This window comes from Mustela putorius, unplaced genomic scaffold (assembly GCF_011764305.1).
Source record: "Mustela putorius furo isolate JIRA1106 unplaced genomic scaffold, ASM1176430v1.1 tig00003845_pilon_pilon_pilon, whole genome shotgun sequence".
Lineage (NCBI taxonomy): Eukaryota > Metazoa > Chordata > Mammalia > Carnivora > Mustelidae > Mustela > Mustela putorius.
The window spans coordinates 39,580,271-39,597,664 of NW_025421998.1; the positions used below are offsets into that span (position 1 = coordinate 39,580,271).

Below are 17,394 nucleotides of genomic sequence, written 5' to 3' on the forward strand. Positions count from 1 at the left end.
TTACTATGAGTATATTTCTTTGAAAACAAGTGGATTTCTCTGAGTTAATCCTTTCTTAGAGGATCCAAATCATCTACTCTTTTTTTTTTTTTCTAAATATGACCTCTTTCTTCCCTCACTATTCATTCACAGTTCACACACAGTGTCTCTGGAGGGTACGGTATAGTCTAATTTTCTTCATTATTCAATTTGGATCCTGTTTAATGAGACAGGCATTCACTGAAAAGAAGGAACACTTAAGTTTTGGCAAATAAGTTCATTAGTATTCAGAAAGCTTTGCACCCCTCATATTTAATAAACCTTTCTATTACACAGTAAGAAATGCTAAAAAATAGTCAAACAAATTAGCAATGGAGCTCACCAAGACAGTACATTCAACCCTGATTCAGAGATGTCTCAGTTTATCAGTTTTCTGTCAATCATTAAACAACAAAGATGAAACATGCAATTATGTACAAGGAGACAGAACTCCTAATTCTTTCATCCTAGCTGAAGCAGAAGGGTTTTAATTGCTTGGAAAAATAAGATTTTTATTTTCTTCCAAAGGGATAAAGAAAACAAATGGCTTTGAGTTCAGTGCCTGGAGCTATAAGACTTCAGGTTATGCAAATCGGAGTTGGAAAGACCATCCCATCATATGTAGTTTTTGTCCTTCATAAGGACCAGTAACCACATATTTAGAAATCGGAGATGGCCCACAGAATGTTTCCTTTTCTACTACAGTTTCTTTAGCACATAAGGAAGAAAAAGAATGTGCCTTTTTCATTAGAATGTTTAGAGTCATGTAAATTTACTGATACTGCTTTTGCTTAATGGGAGTAACGCTCACTGAAATATTTGAATATGCTGTCAATTATTGCAGGGTCAACTTTCCACTTATGTGGGTTACCAAGCCCTTTGTTCCTCTTCAAAGTCCTATCAGCCTTCTGATCTTGAAAGAGAGAAACTATATGTATTTAAAGAGGTCACCAGCTATAATGAATATATGAAGCACAGTATACATGAAAGATGTCTATTTATTGAAAGAAGTTTTTTTAACGTTTAGTACATAGTCACCCGGATTCTCCCCATCTGAGCAGAGATGGTTGCAGACAGTGGCCATCACCGTATGGAGGGCTGTCCCTCTACAGATTTATTCCAAGAAGTAAATGATTGTCTCTTCCTTATATCTGAACATAGATCTTTTCATGGTAACCCTGGGCCTAAGTGATTACATAGAGGTGGATGTCAAGGCACCTCAGAATTGCCTGAGAAGCATGGGTCATCTTCCTTTAACTGGTTACCCTGGTGGGGCTTCCAGTCCCTTAAGACATGGGTGATCCTCACCAAAAGAAAAGCCAGCAGATGAAAGGAAGGAGGGTTTTGTACCCTCTCCTATGAACACTTCTGGAGTGGGGGAAACTGTCAGGTTTAGCTTGTATCTCCAAACCTAGCACACACCTGGTATGTTCCACATGGTATATGCTCAGTGGAAGTGTGGTCAAGGAAAAGAGAGGGAGAAAGGCACAGATGGGAGAAAGAGTAGAGGAGGGTAAATCCTCTGTGAGCTCTACAGGGAATGTTTCTAGGACCTACTCAACTCCTAAGCAGACCCATTGTATTCATTTTTCTTTTTTTTAAGATTTTATATACTCATCTGAGAGAGAGAGAGAGAGAGAGAGAGGCACAGAGAGTTCAAGCAGGGGGAGAGGTGGAGGTGGGAAGCAGGCCCCTGGGAGCAGGGAGCCAGATATGGGGCTCTATCCCAGGACCCGGAGATCATGACCTGAGCCAAAGGTAGATGAGCCACCCAGCCATCTGAGCCACCCAGGTGCCCCAGATTCATTGTATTCTATAAGGTTGATAAATACTCCTCCAAAAAACAAAAACAAAAACAAAAACTCAGTCAAGTGAGTATTGCAGATTTGCTTGACCTATCAGCTTAAGATAAGTTGAGTTAGAAACTGGGCAGTTGTCCAGTAGACTGGGACCTGATGTTAGCATTTTTAGAGCTGGAAGGGGTCTTAGATCACCTAAGAGGCCTCCAAATGGAATGTGATATGACTTGCCCACAGTCACATGGCTCATTAGTATTAAAATAAAGATCTGGGTCTCAGAGTTCCCAGCCTAACATTTTTCATCATGCAATTTCTCCACATCAGACAGAAGCAATAGCTGCTTCCCAAATTCTATCCCTTCATATTTTCTGACCCATATCACTTGATAGCTCTCTCCCCCAGAAGCCCTAACTAAACCTAACCCCTTCCTCTGGTACCATGGGATTTTATACAGCTTGCTAGAGAAACAGTCTAGGCAGGTTCACAGAGCAATTACAGAATGCAGACTTACAGGTCTTACAAATGGGTGCTCACTAGGCTGGATTAAGGCAATAAGAATTGCTATAACAACTGTAATCCTTGACTCAGGAATATCATTGTGTCCATTTGTTTGCTGTGGCCACTGCTCTTCACATCCAAGAGAAAGCTAGAATGTAAGAAACATGTTTATCTTATTCATTCATTCATTCATTCATTCATTCATTCATTCATTTAGAGAGCCACGTAGGGGCAGAGGGAGAGGAAGAGAGAGAATCCCAAGCAGGCTCCAAGCTCAGTGCAGCCCAATGTGGGGTTCAATTTCACAATCTTGAGATCATGACCTGAGCCAAAATCAAGAGTTGGATGCTAAACCAACTAAGCCACCCAGATGCCCTGAAACCATATCTATCTTACACCTGTCTCCAGTGTCCAGTAGATACTTAACTACTTGTTGAATTTTTTTAATGTGACCCGCAGTTCCATATTTCATGATTCTATGAATGTTCCTTGACATCTTCATCTACAAATAATCAATAATATCACCCTTCAGCCAAATATTTTTAAAGATCTCAGCTCTACCTAGTGTCTCCACTGATCAAATTAACTTGACACAGAGGCTGATCATCCAGCCCATAAGCAGGGAATTCAGGCTCCATTTGACTTGATCTACTGTGTTGGTTCATCTTTGCCCTCAAATGAATGAAGACATACTAAGGGCTAACATCCTAGAACTGGAAGATAGTCTGATTATGTTTTCATTTTCAAGCCCTAGAATGTCGAGACATGTAGGCTAATAAATAAATTGGTGTTTCCTTAAAACCACTACTTGCCAAATCTTTATTCAAGGACAAGCTGAGCTCTGCGTGGGGAAGAACCAAGCCAGAGGACCAGTGAGGGTGTCTGCCTACCCTCCATGGTCACAAACAATCCAGATGGGGCACCCAAATTATATATCTGAATAGGACAAATAGAAGCCCTGTAGTAAAACAACCCCATGCTCCTCTATATTTGATTATGCCTTACTTTCTACCCCTAAGGAATTTATCAAACCATTCCTTCCAATTCCACACAGAATTCTCCCTAAAATAAGTGCTAGTATTGTTTTCCTCTCTGTATATTTCTGTGAATGTTTTAGCACTCTGTGGTCATTTTGGTGCCCTTATAGGTTAGTCCTCCAAGCAGTGGTCCAACTGGTCTGTCTTTAATCTGACCCTGATGGCAGCCATTACTTGAAATGAAGAAGGCAGTCTAGTTAGAAACCACAGTTGATGTTCCTCCTCTCTCAGGGGATAGGTAGGCTATCCAGAAGGTCCTCTTGATGGTGTCTGGGGCCAGGATTCAGGAAGTTCAGTGACAGGGATAGGAAGCGACGTAGAAAATGTCATGCTCCTCCAAAGAAATGCGTTTCCTTCTGTCTCAGCAACTGTAAAATTATAAATCAAAGATTAAAAAGTTAAGCCACTGCTCAAGTAAAGATCTTGGTAAATACACCACTTAACCAAACCCCGATGACGGATGCATTGGCATCTAGATGAAGTCTGTGGTTTTCCAAACAATGAGGCAGAGACTACAGGGACACACAAAGTATGCCTAAGGAGTCTCTATTTCTTCATTTATTTTGCTTTAACAAAGAAGGTGGAAAAAAATGTAATTGCAGTTAAATACGAGTGAATCTGCTTGCAGAAAGCATGTAGAATGAGTGGGCTTGGGAGGGACATATGAGGGAAAAAGGAAAGAGAGCTCACAGAATCCAAGAACGCTGCTGCTTCTTCACAGCACTTCGCGGAGCTGACCTGAATGGAGTTGTGATTCTGTGACCTAAGAGAGAAATGAATAAATGATATTTGGCGACAAAAGATTTAAGACCCTATGAAAAATTAGAAGTACAGTCACCCAAGCTTTACTCAGTTCCTGGCATCCAAAATGACTGATTCTGAGTCATTAACAAAATAAGACAGAATGATAAGAACCTAACACAAAGACAGTCTAGATGAAGCAGCACTAACTTAGGGCATCTCCACTAAAAGCATCACAGGAGATGTATTAGAGTGCCACTGCCCAGGTACTGAGAAAAACTCACATCAGGAATTGTCTTTGACTAACATTCTCCTTTTTAAAGTTTTTTTTTGTTTTTTTTTTTTTTTTTAATTTGACAGACAGAGATCACAAGTAGGCAGAGAGGTAGGCAGAGAGAGAGAGGCGGGGAAGCAGGCTCCCTGCTGAGCAGAGAGCCGGACAGGGGGCTCAATCCCAGGACCCTGGGATTATGACCTGAGTTGAAGGCAGAGGTTTTAACCCACTGAGCCACCCATGCGCCCCGACTAACATTCTCCTTTGATGTACCATTCTGTCCCCTTCCTCAGGCTCCAGGAACCCAAATGTCCTTAATATGACAGAGACTAGCTTAAACCTAAGGTCTTCAATTGTTAGATCTGAGTATTTCATACCAGAGTATGAGTACCTGGTGGCTTTAACATTCCCATGGGCTGTTTGCAATTTAAAAATACTTGCAATCTTAATTACTGGAATATGGGAAGAAGAGAGAAGGGAAGGTGAGCAAGGAAAGAGGAGGGGCTTCCCATACTTCTGGTTTAATCTCAACATGACTGCACACTGACCACCAAAACTCCAAACAGTGGGCTTCAGCAACTTCGCCTCCTTGCCAAACGCGGTGGACAGCTGCTAAGCCCAGAATGAGTAAGCGGTTTTACTCAGAACACATGAAGAGGATTCTTCAGAACTGATGTTTATGCCTATAGAGAAGCCTCTTCCAGATACCAATGATCATGTCTGCATTCCAGGTATCTGCCCTCCTCCAAACCCCTCACTTGACAAAGAAGCAAACTAAAAGATGAGTGGCTTACTAGTGTCACAAAGAGACTGACTGAAGGCAGGGATGAGACTGAGCTTAAGTCCCAGTTCGCAGCCCAGCCCAAGTAAAGCTTTGTTAGCACAACACATTGTCTTTGTTCTAGACAGGAGTATTGTGTTCTTCAAACTCTAAAGAAGTATTTGGGTAATACCTGAGTAGTAATTTCCCCTTCCTGGGGAAAAGTCTGGCTCAGTAAGTCCATGGGAGGCACAGGAATGTTAAGTGGTTCCCCGGGGGAGCCTGCTTTGTTGGGGGCTGGAACCACCCCTCTGCTGTGTTTATCACCCCTCTGAATATTAGCACTATGGAACCTGCTGGAAGGTCCCCCTGAAAGGCTGCTCTTAGGACATCCTTGCAAGCTCAGATATCAAAGGGCTCTTGACAATTAGGGCGCAAGTCAGAGTCCTGAAGACAGACACCAGCAAATCCATGGAAACAGAAAGTGTTTTAGTGATTGCCAAGGGCTAGGGGCAAGGCTTGAGGGATGATAGCTAATGGTTATCGGTTTGATGAAAACATTCTGGAATTAGTTGTGATGATTATACAACCTAAAGCAACCTTGATTATGCATTTTAAGAGAGTGAATTTTTTTTTTAAAGATTTTATTTATTTATTTGACAGACGGAGATCACAAGCAGGCAGAGAGGCAGGCAGAGAGAGGAGGAAGCAGACTCCCTGCTGAGCAGAGAGCCTGATGCGGGGCTCGATCCCAGGACTCTGAGATCATGACCTGAGCCGAAGGCAGCGGCTTAACCCACTGAGCCACCCAGGTGCCCCTAAGAGAGTGAATTTTATGATATGCAAATTCTACTTCAATTCTTGAGCAGCCCATATAGATGTGTGGGTACCACATATCACACACTGGTGGATCACCAGGCTCCCTGCGTCCTCACCACTACCAGACCACTTCCCTTGGGCAACAGAGGCAAAATGTGGCCAGAGAAGCCGATGACAATAATGGCTACCATTTGCTGCATACTTCTTATGTGGCAGACGCCTGCCATACACAGCACATGTTTATCTCAAATGATACATCATAACCAATGATGTGGATACCATTATCACACTGTTCTTGTTAACATTTTACAGATGACAAAATGGAGCAATAGTGAGGTTAAACAACTTGACCAGGCCCATAGCCAGTAAGTGACAAAAGTAATAGCTAGAAAGACATGGCCAAGTAGGCACCAAAAGAATCTACCCCAAATCAAATTATCAGTCCTTCATGATTCTGGTAGTCCCATTATTAGATTTTGGGAAAACAGAATAATAATAATAATAATAAGACATAATAAAAACATAGCTAAGACTTATTCTTTCCATGGTCTAATTTTTCTGCTAAACTCTCTACATAGATTATCTCACATAATCTTCACAAAAACTCTGTGAGGTACATATGACCGTGGTGGAAGGTTAGGCAGAGAATGCTTATGTAACATGTCCAAAGCCACACAGCTAACAAGCAATGGAACGAGGATTTGAACACAGGCCCTACGGCTAAGCCAGTTGGATAGAGCCAAATTCAGATTGTCTGCTGGGACCAGGAGGACGAAGTGTAAAGTAGGCCCCATGTGTTTCTTGAAATACAAAATAGCATCTGCCCATCTCTTACTTATCTGTAGAGATGTGGTACAATTCTCTCGTAATACTATAAGGCAAACAAAACACAAGAGCAATGATAAATGACACTTTGCCTCAATGTTGACACAAAACAGAGTGACAGAACCTCGCAAATTAGAGAAAAGCCTTTTTTCATCTAAAAGGGCAGCCACCATTCAACTCCAACCCTCTGCTGCCAAGTGGGAATATGATGCAGTATTGCCATAGTTTCTGAAAGAAACCAGAAAGAAAGATTTTTACATGAAATCTTTTGGTGTAAAAAGAAAAAAAAAAAAAAAAAAGCAAAATGGGGCACCTGGGTGACTTAGTCAGTTGGGTGTCTGACTCTTGTTTTCAGTTCAGGGTCGTGGTCTCAGGATCAGGTCCCATGTTTAACTCTGCGCTCAGAGTCTGCTTGGAATTGTCTGCTTCTCCCTCTCCCGTTGCCCCTCCCCCCACCGCCATGCATTCTCTCTCTCTCTCTCTCTCTCTCTCAAATAAATGAATAAATAAATTCTTTGAGAGAAAAAAGGAGAATTTTTTTTAAAAGGTAGCTATTATTAGTCCCACTCGATTATTTTTTTTAAAAATCGGAAAGAATTCTGAATCTGAATTTGGTCTGTCAGAGTTCATGCTCAACTTATGTATATAGTAAATTGCTTCCTCAAGTTGTTCCATGTGACTGGAATTTAGGATTTGGGGCAAAAAGTGACAGGCAGAATGTGGAATGGTGAGGAGGGACCAAGGTATGAAGATTCTTGATGCACACCTAAGGATAGTAAATCTCATTCTGCAGGCCAGGGAAAGCCAGGAGCTTTGTTGTTTTTTTCTGTTTTGTTTAAGAAAAGAAAGACATTGGATCAGAAAGACATCCTGAGAATGATGTTAAGGGCAGAATAGCTGAGAGAGTGAGCTGAGGCGGTGAGACAAAATGGCAGGTAGCTGTCAACTTCAAGGTAGTCGCATTAGAAGTGAGAGAATAGACCTAAGTCAATTAATAGCATAGACTGTCCTTAGAAAGCGATAGATCTGCTTATATGAAAAGAGCATATATATACTCAATTATGTAGCAATGACATCACTTGATAAAGAAAAGGCCAATATCATGAAGGGGGAGACATTAGCAAATGAGGAAGAAATCTATGAAAAGAACAAGAGAGGAGTTTGGGGATACAACTTGTTTGAGGCTGGGTTTGGCATGTAAAAAGGAAAAGAAAATGTTCTTGGCTAGGGAGGACACACCTTGAAAGCTGCCTAAGAAAACAAAAAAGTGAATGAGAAAAATAAAATGAACACATATAAGGAGGTCAGGTATTAAGAAATTAAGAAGAGGGACACCTGGGTGGCTCAGTGGATTAAAGCCTCTGCCTTCGGCTCAGGTCATGATCCCAGGGTCCTGGGATCGAGCCCCACATCGGGCTCTCTGCTCAGCGGGGAGCCTGCTTCCTCCTCTCTTTCTCTCTCTCTCTCTCTGCCTGCCTCTCTGCCTACTTGTGATCTCTGTCTGTCAAATAAATAAATAAGTAATCTTTAAAAAAAAAAAGAAAGAAAGAAAGAAATTAAGAAGAAATATAAAAACCAGGAAGGGGAAAAATCAGGCAAGGAAGAGCAGTGTGCTTCCCTAAAGTCCAGATTTAATGCAAATGAGAGAAACTGAAAAGAGCATTTTAAAAAGACGTTGTAATGAAGGCACCAAAGAGATTGCTTTAACAGAGACAGAACTTAAGAATAGAGACCACAATGGAGGTATTTATAAGGAGAAGAAGAAAAAGAGGTCCAAAATATGGGAAAGGATTTTAGCTACTGGAGACCAGTGGGAAAAGATGAGTTTTAGAGATGTCAGAAGGGAAAATATGACAGGATTTTGGAATATCCTCCAAGTGAAAATAAGGTCTATTCTATGAAAAAAATACAAAGTTTTCTCTCCACAAGTGCTTAAGAAGCAGCCCCGAGGACAGCCAAAGATAATACCAAAGCTGCATTCCGAGGGTATGAGGAGGAGAATGCAGTTACCATAAAGTTCCAGAAGGGAAGGGAGCAAAGATTTTCATCTTTACCAAGCTTGGTTTTCATTGGTTGTAACAACACACAGACCAGAATGAAGTGTTCCACAGAAGCAACTTCAGAGGTAACCTTGTAATGGCCCAGAACACTCTGGGAGAACTACAATATTCACAAAGGCAGAAGGAAAGGGAGTGCCTTTCTCCATACACATGGTCCAGGAACAAAAAGGACCAAAAACAGCAACAAAAGATCCTATTTAAAAGGACAAAGTTGGGAGAGCCTGGCTGGGTCAGTCAGTGGCGCTTGCAATGCTTGATCTTGGGGATTGTGAGTTCAAGCCCCACATTGGGTGTAGAGAGTTCTTAAAAATAAAATCTTGAAAAAATTAAAAAAAATAAAAGCACCCAGTTGGACATTAAGGAGAAGAAATACAAGTGAAGAGGAAGGAGGACTATTACAGGACAAGAAGTGTGTGTCATGGAATATCTGGCAACTTAGTTACAGTATCCCACTTAAGTTCCTCAACAGATAGGCAAAATTATTCCATTTTGCAGAAGAAAGTGTGGGACTTATGTAAAATAATTACTTAGTAAATAGTCACAAAGATAGTTAAACTTTAGAGCCAAGTCTTACTGGATTCTCAAGCTTAAGCATTTTCCATAATACCTAAGTCACTACGGACCATCTTCCACCTGGATTTCTGCAGAAGTCTTCCTAACTAGCATGTTTCTCACCTCCACCATCCTCCAGCTGCTACGTAGCCCAAGAAGTAGATCCAAAATGCAAATTTCATTGCGGCACTGCCCGTTTCAATCCCTTCAATAAATTCCCTTTAGTCTTCAGTGGCATCCAGACCACTGAGCACTCCCTACAAGGCTATTCAGGGTCTGGACCCACTCACCTCCCCAGCTTCATCTCAAGCTCCTCTCTTTGTAGGTGACAATTCAATGACTGAATATATAGTTAAGTCCTTGGAATGCGCCATGATCATTTTCATCTCCAGGGCTTGACACACTATCCATATGGGCTTGAGCACTCATCTCCCTGACCATCGAACCCCTACCCTTGGCAGTCACCAAGAATGACTCCTGGGCAACAGTAGGACTCCTTTCTCACAAAAATTAACATGCCTTATTGGAAATCTCTTTTATCTGTTCTGAGATCCCCATATCCCTTCTACCACGAGCTATATGAAGAAAGATCCTATTTCCGTTTTCTTCACTCTTGAATCCACAACACTGAGCATCTGCACTGACACATCGCAGGGGTTAAACACATATGTTTTGAAATGGACAAATAAATTTGATGGAGTGAGAGCCATTACTGGTTACTGAGTAGAGACCAAACACCTAGCTGACCCCAAAGCCTCTACTCTTGGCATCTGCAACTTACTGTCCATTGCTGAAGATTCTTTTCCAAATTCCAAAATTCAATTCCAATTCCAAAATTCCAAAAAGTTCAACAACGTTTTATAGAACATAGGCTCTGTGTCCTTCCTGAACTCAGAGCTATAAATAATTCCAAGGACGAGACTTGCTTCTTGCCCTAAACAAGCTTACAGTCTAGTGGAAGAGCTTTCATTTTGTCAACATTTGCAACTCACATTCTCTTTAATCTCTCTCAGAACAGAGCTGACAAGGGCTCCTTGACAGTCTCTTAGCATTTGGTTATGGCCAGTTGACTCCTACAGGACAAGGGGCGTGAGAGCTGAAGCCAAATCTTATTCATCATTATCATCCTGATGGTTAGCATAGTGCCTGGTATATAACGACAGGTTTAAAACAGTCACTAAATGGGTGAAAGCAGAAACAAATTAATGAAGAAACAAACAAACAAGTCAAGTCTTGGAATCTAGCTTTGGAATCCGGGTCAAAGTCTCAGCAGGAATTCTCCTCCATCACTAAACAGATAAATGACTTGGTGACAAGTCCCCATAGGAAGGAGCAAGCCACATGTATTGGCCAGACTGTAGCCAGCAGAGCAGGGGAGCAGGCAAAGAGAGGAGCAGGCTATGATTTTCAGTGGTTTTCCATTTTTCCGTCCCTGGACTCTGTTCCATCACTTCTCTTCTCTGTCCTCAGGTTTAGAGGGGAGATACCCTGGGAGAGTTCGGCCCACGAAAGGGTATTGAGATGGCTGTGCCTGGCTCTCTACAGCCCCAAACTTGCTCCCTGAAACAGCCCAGAGAGGTAGGTCAAAAGATAATAGGAAAATAGATCAATATAATATTCACCACATATTTTCGCTCCCTAGGAAGAAAATCCTTCATTGACATTACTTAAAATGTGCATTAGTAATTACCAACATGAATAAATATCTAACTGAAACAAAGATATTTGCTAGTTTCTATGCCTTTCAAAATTAGAACCAAAAGTTGAGCCAGAAACAGCTATCAAATAGCATCCTTTTCACACACACACACACACACACACACACACACACACATATTCCTGAAATTTCCCCTGCTGCCAACTTGTTAGTTATTTGAATAAACATTATTTCTGCCACATGCGTTAGCACCAAATAGTGCCTTGTAGTCAGTTAAAAAACCTTTATCAAAGTTAGACTATGGTACTATTTTGACACCAGACAGTCCTTTGCTTTTGTGTGGAATCACAGTGTTGCCTGAACAGTGTACGAGTACGCTTTTGTGCAGACAATCAGCAGGTCATTAGCGTACCGTACAAATCACCTTGGACTCAGGATGGAACCCTGGGGACCTGACGCTGCAATAGACTGCGGAGAAGACATGGTGTTGCTGACAGTTACCTCTGATGGCGGTTAAAAAGGTATGATTGCAACCACATGACAGCTTAATACAACAGATCCCTGAGCTGTTCGCATGGCATTCTGATTAATGGTATCAGTAATCATTATGAATTTTTAAGTTTCGGTGGAGCACTCCATTACATCCTACTATTAGAACACAAGACTAACAGGCCCTTTATGAAATTACCATGTTTTATCATTATTTTACTGCCACTGGTTTTACATTTTGGTGAACATGATCTGACCCATAACATATTTGAAAGGCTCAAGAAGAAATTTTTTCCTAAGAAAGTGAAAGTGACATGAACTGAAACTTGTTATGGGAACCAGGATTTGCCACTTTTACACACACACGTGCACGCATGTGCACATACACACACACACACACACGCACGGAGAAGTTCTATTTCCCTAGGATCCACATCTGGCAATGATGTGGGCATAGTCAAAAGATTTCAGATTCTCTCCAGAAAGCCCTTAGGCTACAAGAAAAATCATCCTACATCTAATAAAGCCATCTGAGATCTATCTGCCATATGGGACAGCCCTGTTCTGCTTTATTCCAACAAATTGGTCCTTGGATTCCTCTCGCAGCTGTTGCTGCTGTTGTTGAAGATGTACGAGTCCTGGCAATGCGCAGGCTGCTGTACACAACAGTCAGGTCCTATGTCTCTGGGCTGTGTAAGCATTAAGTGGTATCACCTGTGACAAGTACTGAGCCCCGGCATAGCTAAAAGCCTGACCAGAAGTGCTCAGTAAATGGGGACCAAAAGAATCATCTTAATTAGAATATTCTGGGAGTTTAGTTTCAAGAGAAAAGTGGGAGTGGATTTCTAAATCAGATCGCCACCAAGACAATAAGGATGCTAAAATAAGCAAATAACTTTTCCTTAGAACTTCCCCTTCAGGGATGTCTGGGTGGCTCAGTCAGTTAAGCATCTGCATGACTCAGGTAATGATTCAGGGTCCTGGGATTGAGCTCCACATGGGCTCCCTGCTCAGTGGGAAGCCTGCTTCTCCCTCTCCCTCTGCCTGCCGCTCCCCCTGCTTGTTCTCTCTCCCTCTCTCCGTCAAATAAATAAATAAATAAAATCTTTCATATATATATATATATATATATATATATATATATATATATATATAATCAATCCTGTGAAAAGAAAACATTTACTCTTCCATTTTAAAGATTTTATTTATTTGACAGGGAGAGAGAGATCACAAGTAGGCCGAGAGGCAGACAAAGAGAGAGGGGGAAGAAGGCTCCCTGCTGAGCAGAGCGCCCGATGTGGAGCTTGATTCCAAGACCCTGATATGACCTCAGCTGAAGGCAGAGGTTGAACCCACTGATCCACCCTGGTGTCCCACATTTATTCTTCTTAATAATTTTTTTAGCTCAATAATATATTGAGGTATAATTTACAAAATAAAATTGTAAGACAGTTAAAGTGTACACCACGGTGATTTGCTATACATGTACATGATGAAAGGGTCCCCGTCTACTTAACTAACACATCCATCACCTCACATATTTATCTTTTTTTTTTTTTTGCTCAGAATTTAGGTTTAATTATACAACACAGTGTTACCAACTGTAGTCGCCATGTTATACATTAAATCCTCAGAACCTACTAGTCTTATTGCTGGACGTTTATACCCTTTTATTACCTTTCTGTATTTCCCCCATACTCATTATGATTAAGGTTGGCTTTTTCATATTTCCTACCTTATATATAAAATACACATAGCTCTCACTACACACACACACACACACATACCAATATCAGGAGATAATTTTAATCCCTTGAGTCCATCTGGATAGGTCATCTGCAGCCATATGGCCAGACTTCCTCAACATGCTGAGTGGTTTAATATTAACACCAGTCTTGTGTGGGGAGGTCCCCTCTTGGATTTTTCTTTCCAATTTTATCAAATTTCAGCAAATTCCTTTCTCTAGTTTAAATAAGACAGAAAGCCTTGCCAGCTCCATATTAACTCAGGACCATTTCCTGTTCACTTGGGATCGAGGGACTCACCGCCCCCTTCCTTCTCCTCTCTATCTTCCTTACTTTACTGCCTGATTTCCCTCTGTTTTTTCTGATCGCCTTCTGAAAAACTCCCTTGTCCTATGTTCTAAAAAAGAAGAATAGCATAGAGAATGGAAGACAGGACTAGAAGCGTGAACAGAGATTCAAAAAAAAACACAAGAATTTTGAGGTTCCCTCAGCTTTTTAAGCTCAGGTTCTGTTTCTGTAGATAGCTAGCAATGAAAAGAGTAAAAAGGGCAAACATACTAGGGAGAGAGAGAACATCAGAGAGCTGCTAGAAGAGAGGCTGCTGAAGGGATGACCGACTCATCTCGACTTCTCCCTTCTTCTAATCTCTTCACAAGTCCCCTGCGGGGACCTTTACAAGCCTGGTGGGATGGAACCCTTGGGAAACTCCGAAGAGGTAGAAGGGAAAAATGGCATCAAGTAAAATTCCATGTAAAAACCAAAACCCAAAACAAAACCAAAAAAGAAAAAAAAAAAAATTCCCCAGGGCCTCTAGACTCATTGCTCAAGTATTTTCCACTGCACCCCACCCACTCTCCCAGGCCAACACACACCACCCGCCGCCCCACACCTGAACTTCTGGGTGAGCCAGAAGAGCGCTGGAAGTTTGGGGGCAGGGCCGAAACCCAGCACAGCCCCAGGCAGTGGGCTCAGCTACTGCCTCTACAGTGCTGGGAATGTACTGTCCCCAAAACACCCACCCTCTGAAAGGTAAAGAGAAGCAGCCAGGAATTTCAGAAGCCTGGGATTGGCAACAGGGATCACCCACCCTTCTGCTGGGCTCTAGTCTTGGCTATGAAAGAGGGTGCAAGCATATCCTGACCCTGTGTCCTAACTTCCAGTTAAACCAGAAGCTGGACATTCAGGGGAAGAGCCAGGAATGTGGCCGGCCAGGTGTGGGGACATTACTGCCACAGTTTCCATCAGGGCCCACAAGCAGAATCCAGGCCACATGGGTGTGTTTGTTGAACAGCAACATTCTGAGAGTCTATTTAAAAAGAAAATCTTCTATTCCAGACTTCGAATAATAATGGCTGTCATTTGTTGAGCGCTTACTATGTACGGGCTAACTCTCTGTGTAATAGATCATTTAATTCTAATCATCTTATGCAGTAGATACTATAATTATCTTCCTTTTCCATACTAGGAAAAGAGAATTTAGAAGAGCAGAGCAACTTGATTCAAGCTACTGAAGAGACAGATCCAGGATTCCATCTGAGGTAGCTTGGACTCCAAAGCCCACATTTACAAAAATATCCCATCATTTTCTTTTCCTTGTTTTTCCTTTTTGTTGTTGTTGTTGAACTATAGTTGACACATAATGTTACATTACTTTCAGGTGTACAAAACATAGTGAGTCCACAATTCTAGGCGCTATACTATGCCTACCACCAGTATAATTACCATTTGTCACCATACAACCCTAATATTCCCTATGCCTTTTATCCCCCTGACTTACTCCGGAACTGGAAGTCTATACCTCCCACTCCCCTTCACCCATTTTGTCCTATCCAGTTTGTTCTCTGTTATTTATGGGTCTGTTTCTGCTGCTGTTGGTTCGTTTATTCATTTGCGAAACCCACATTTTTAACCATCAGGCATAGAAAACCAAAATTCTACACCTTTGAGAGCATTCTTCTTAGATGAGACTTTTAAGTCATTTTGACCTTGTTTTGTTAGAGGAACGGATTTCAGTAGCCAGACAGCACATAGTTTTCCTCTATCTGACAATGTGCCTGAGGACAGTAGTAGATTCTAGAAATCAGATAAATGAGCATCAGAGATAATTCACTCACAAAACAGAAGAAAATGTGGGTGGAAATGTGAATTCTGGGCTCAGTCTGGCTCAGAGTTGATTTGTCTCAAAGTTAAAGTATTTCCGTTGTCTTTTGGCAACGGCTAATACAGAAAGACACATCTGCCATGAGCTTTAGTCACAACTCTATATTAACAGGCAACATTGCTAATACCTGATGGATTCAGGAACCTTAGAGCAAGCACTTCACTCACGATTTCTTAACCTTCCAAGCCACATTTTTCAGAGAGATACTGACTGACCAATACAAGGAGAAGCTTAATAAAGTGCTGGGAATGTTCTAGAAACTTCCTAAAGGAAGAGTAGATGTAATAAAGGAAGAAAAAATGTCAACACTGCCTTTATATCCAGTGACCCCTCACTCTTAAAGAGCACCCTTTTGATTTTACAGTAGTTTCAGCAACAAATATAATTGGTAATTTAACATAATTATAAAATAAATATGTTGAGATAGTATTTCCCCTTCCCTTAAGAATTCTCATGATGATGATTCTGGGAGCCCTACGACTATTTATAAAAGATTCTAGTCAGTCCAAACTGCTATTATTACTTCTCCTCCCAGTACCTGTGAACTCCCAGGAGGCTCCTATTTGTATATTTGTGGTTATCAAGGGAGATCCCACTTCTGGTAAGGAAAGAATGACAGCAATAAGATTCCCCACTCCCTCAAGGCTTTCCAACTCAATTGTTTGAGATTGCCCTTTCATAGTGAACTAGGAGCTAACAGCAGGTATTCTTTTCCTCACCACCACCCCCCTTTAAAAGATTTATTCATTTGAGAGAGAATTATGGAGAGTGCACAAGCAGGGGGAGAGGCAGAGGGAGAGGAAGAAGCAGACTCCCCACTGAGCTGGGAGCCTGACATTGGGTCAATCCCAGGACCTTGGAGATCATGACCTGAGCCAAAGGCAGACACTTTAACCATCTGGACCACCCAGGTGTCCCTCCTCACCCCCTTATATCCCACCAGCTCTTCCAAGAAAGAAGGATGTCCTTCTAAGAAAATGGTCACACAAAATGCAGAATTGGCCTACCTCAATCCCCATCAAAAACACAGAGGTCTGAGATCATAGAAAACAGCTCCAGGCCTACATGGTAAGCCAACTTCCTATGCGATATAATTTAGAGCAAATCAAAATATCCCAAGATATATACCCCAAACTACTTTCATTCAGTCATTCAGTCAACCATTATTTATTGAGCATCTGCTGTGTGGGGGTTTCTAGAAGATGGAAATACAAGAGTCATAGGGTTGCCAGATTTAGCAAATTAAAATCTTGTATGTGATCTGGCAACTCCAAACAGTCAGCAAGAGACCATGCCTGCCCAGAAGGACCTTACAACCTAGTGCTGTATGCATTCCCTAAGAATTTTTCAATCTATGAACACCTTCGCAAAAATGTATTTAGCCAATTAGCTGCAAAGTGCACAACCTGAGGGAATAATACACAGAAATAAGTTCTGAAGGGAAGAGTAAGGTCTGAGGCAAGGCAAACATGAGTAGAACGTCACAGAGGAAGTAACAATGACTGATCCAGGACAATGCTATAGCTCTGGGCCCCCAGCTGGGTGGTGGGGGCAGGAGAGGTTGTCAAGGAAAGGGATCCAAATGAAGAAATGATTGCTGAGAACTCAGCTTGCTTCACCTGCATTCCAAATTAGTGACAAGTTAGCCAAAAATGTTGTCAAAGTTGGTAAACATCTCAATTAGACCTGAACAGAGCATCTAGTGGAATCCCATGCCAACTTATGGTTTGGGGTGGAAACCATACAAAATGTGGTGGTTTTATAGGGTTTGAACCTGAAAGCAAGCAAAATGTGGTGGTTTGGGCTATGTTTTTCTTGGAATATTTTAGGTACTTAGGCATAAAAATTCACAGTCAGGCTTGGGAGGTCCGATCTAAAACAATAAAAAGTTTTCACACTATCCTTTCAGCAACCACAAGGAATAGGCTTCCAAGAGAAGTTGTAGACTCATGTTTGAAT

The 17,394-nt window shown here is 41.7% G+C and overlaps 1 long non-coding RNA gene across 3 annotated transcripts in view; it reads right to left on the reverse strand.

Moving 5' to 3' along the window:
• Positions 1–2,622: 2,622 nt before the first annotated feature.
• The window catches only part of LOC101683827, a 45,221-nt gene continuing 30,449 nt past the window's right edge, over positions 2,623–17,394 (reverse strand). For all 3 annotated transcript variants that reach the window (XR_006601328.1, XR_006601327.1, XR_200598.3), the window contains exons 2-3: positions 4,043–4,115; positions 2,623–3,720 (exon numbers count right to left, since the gene is read on the reverse strand). This is a non-coding gene — a long non-coding RNA (uncharacterized LOC101683827). The remainder of the gene's footprint in view (positions 3,721–4,042; positions 4,116–17,394) is intronic.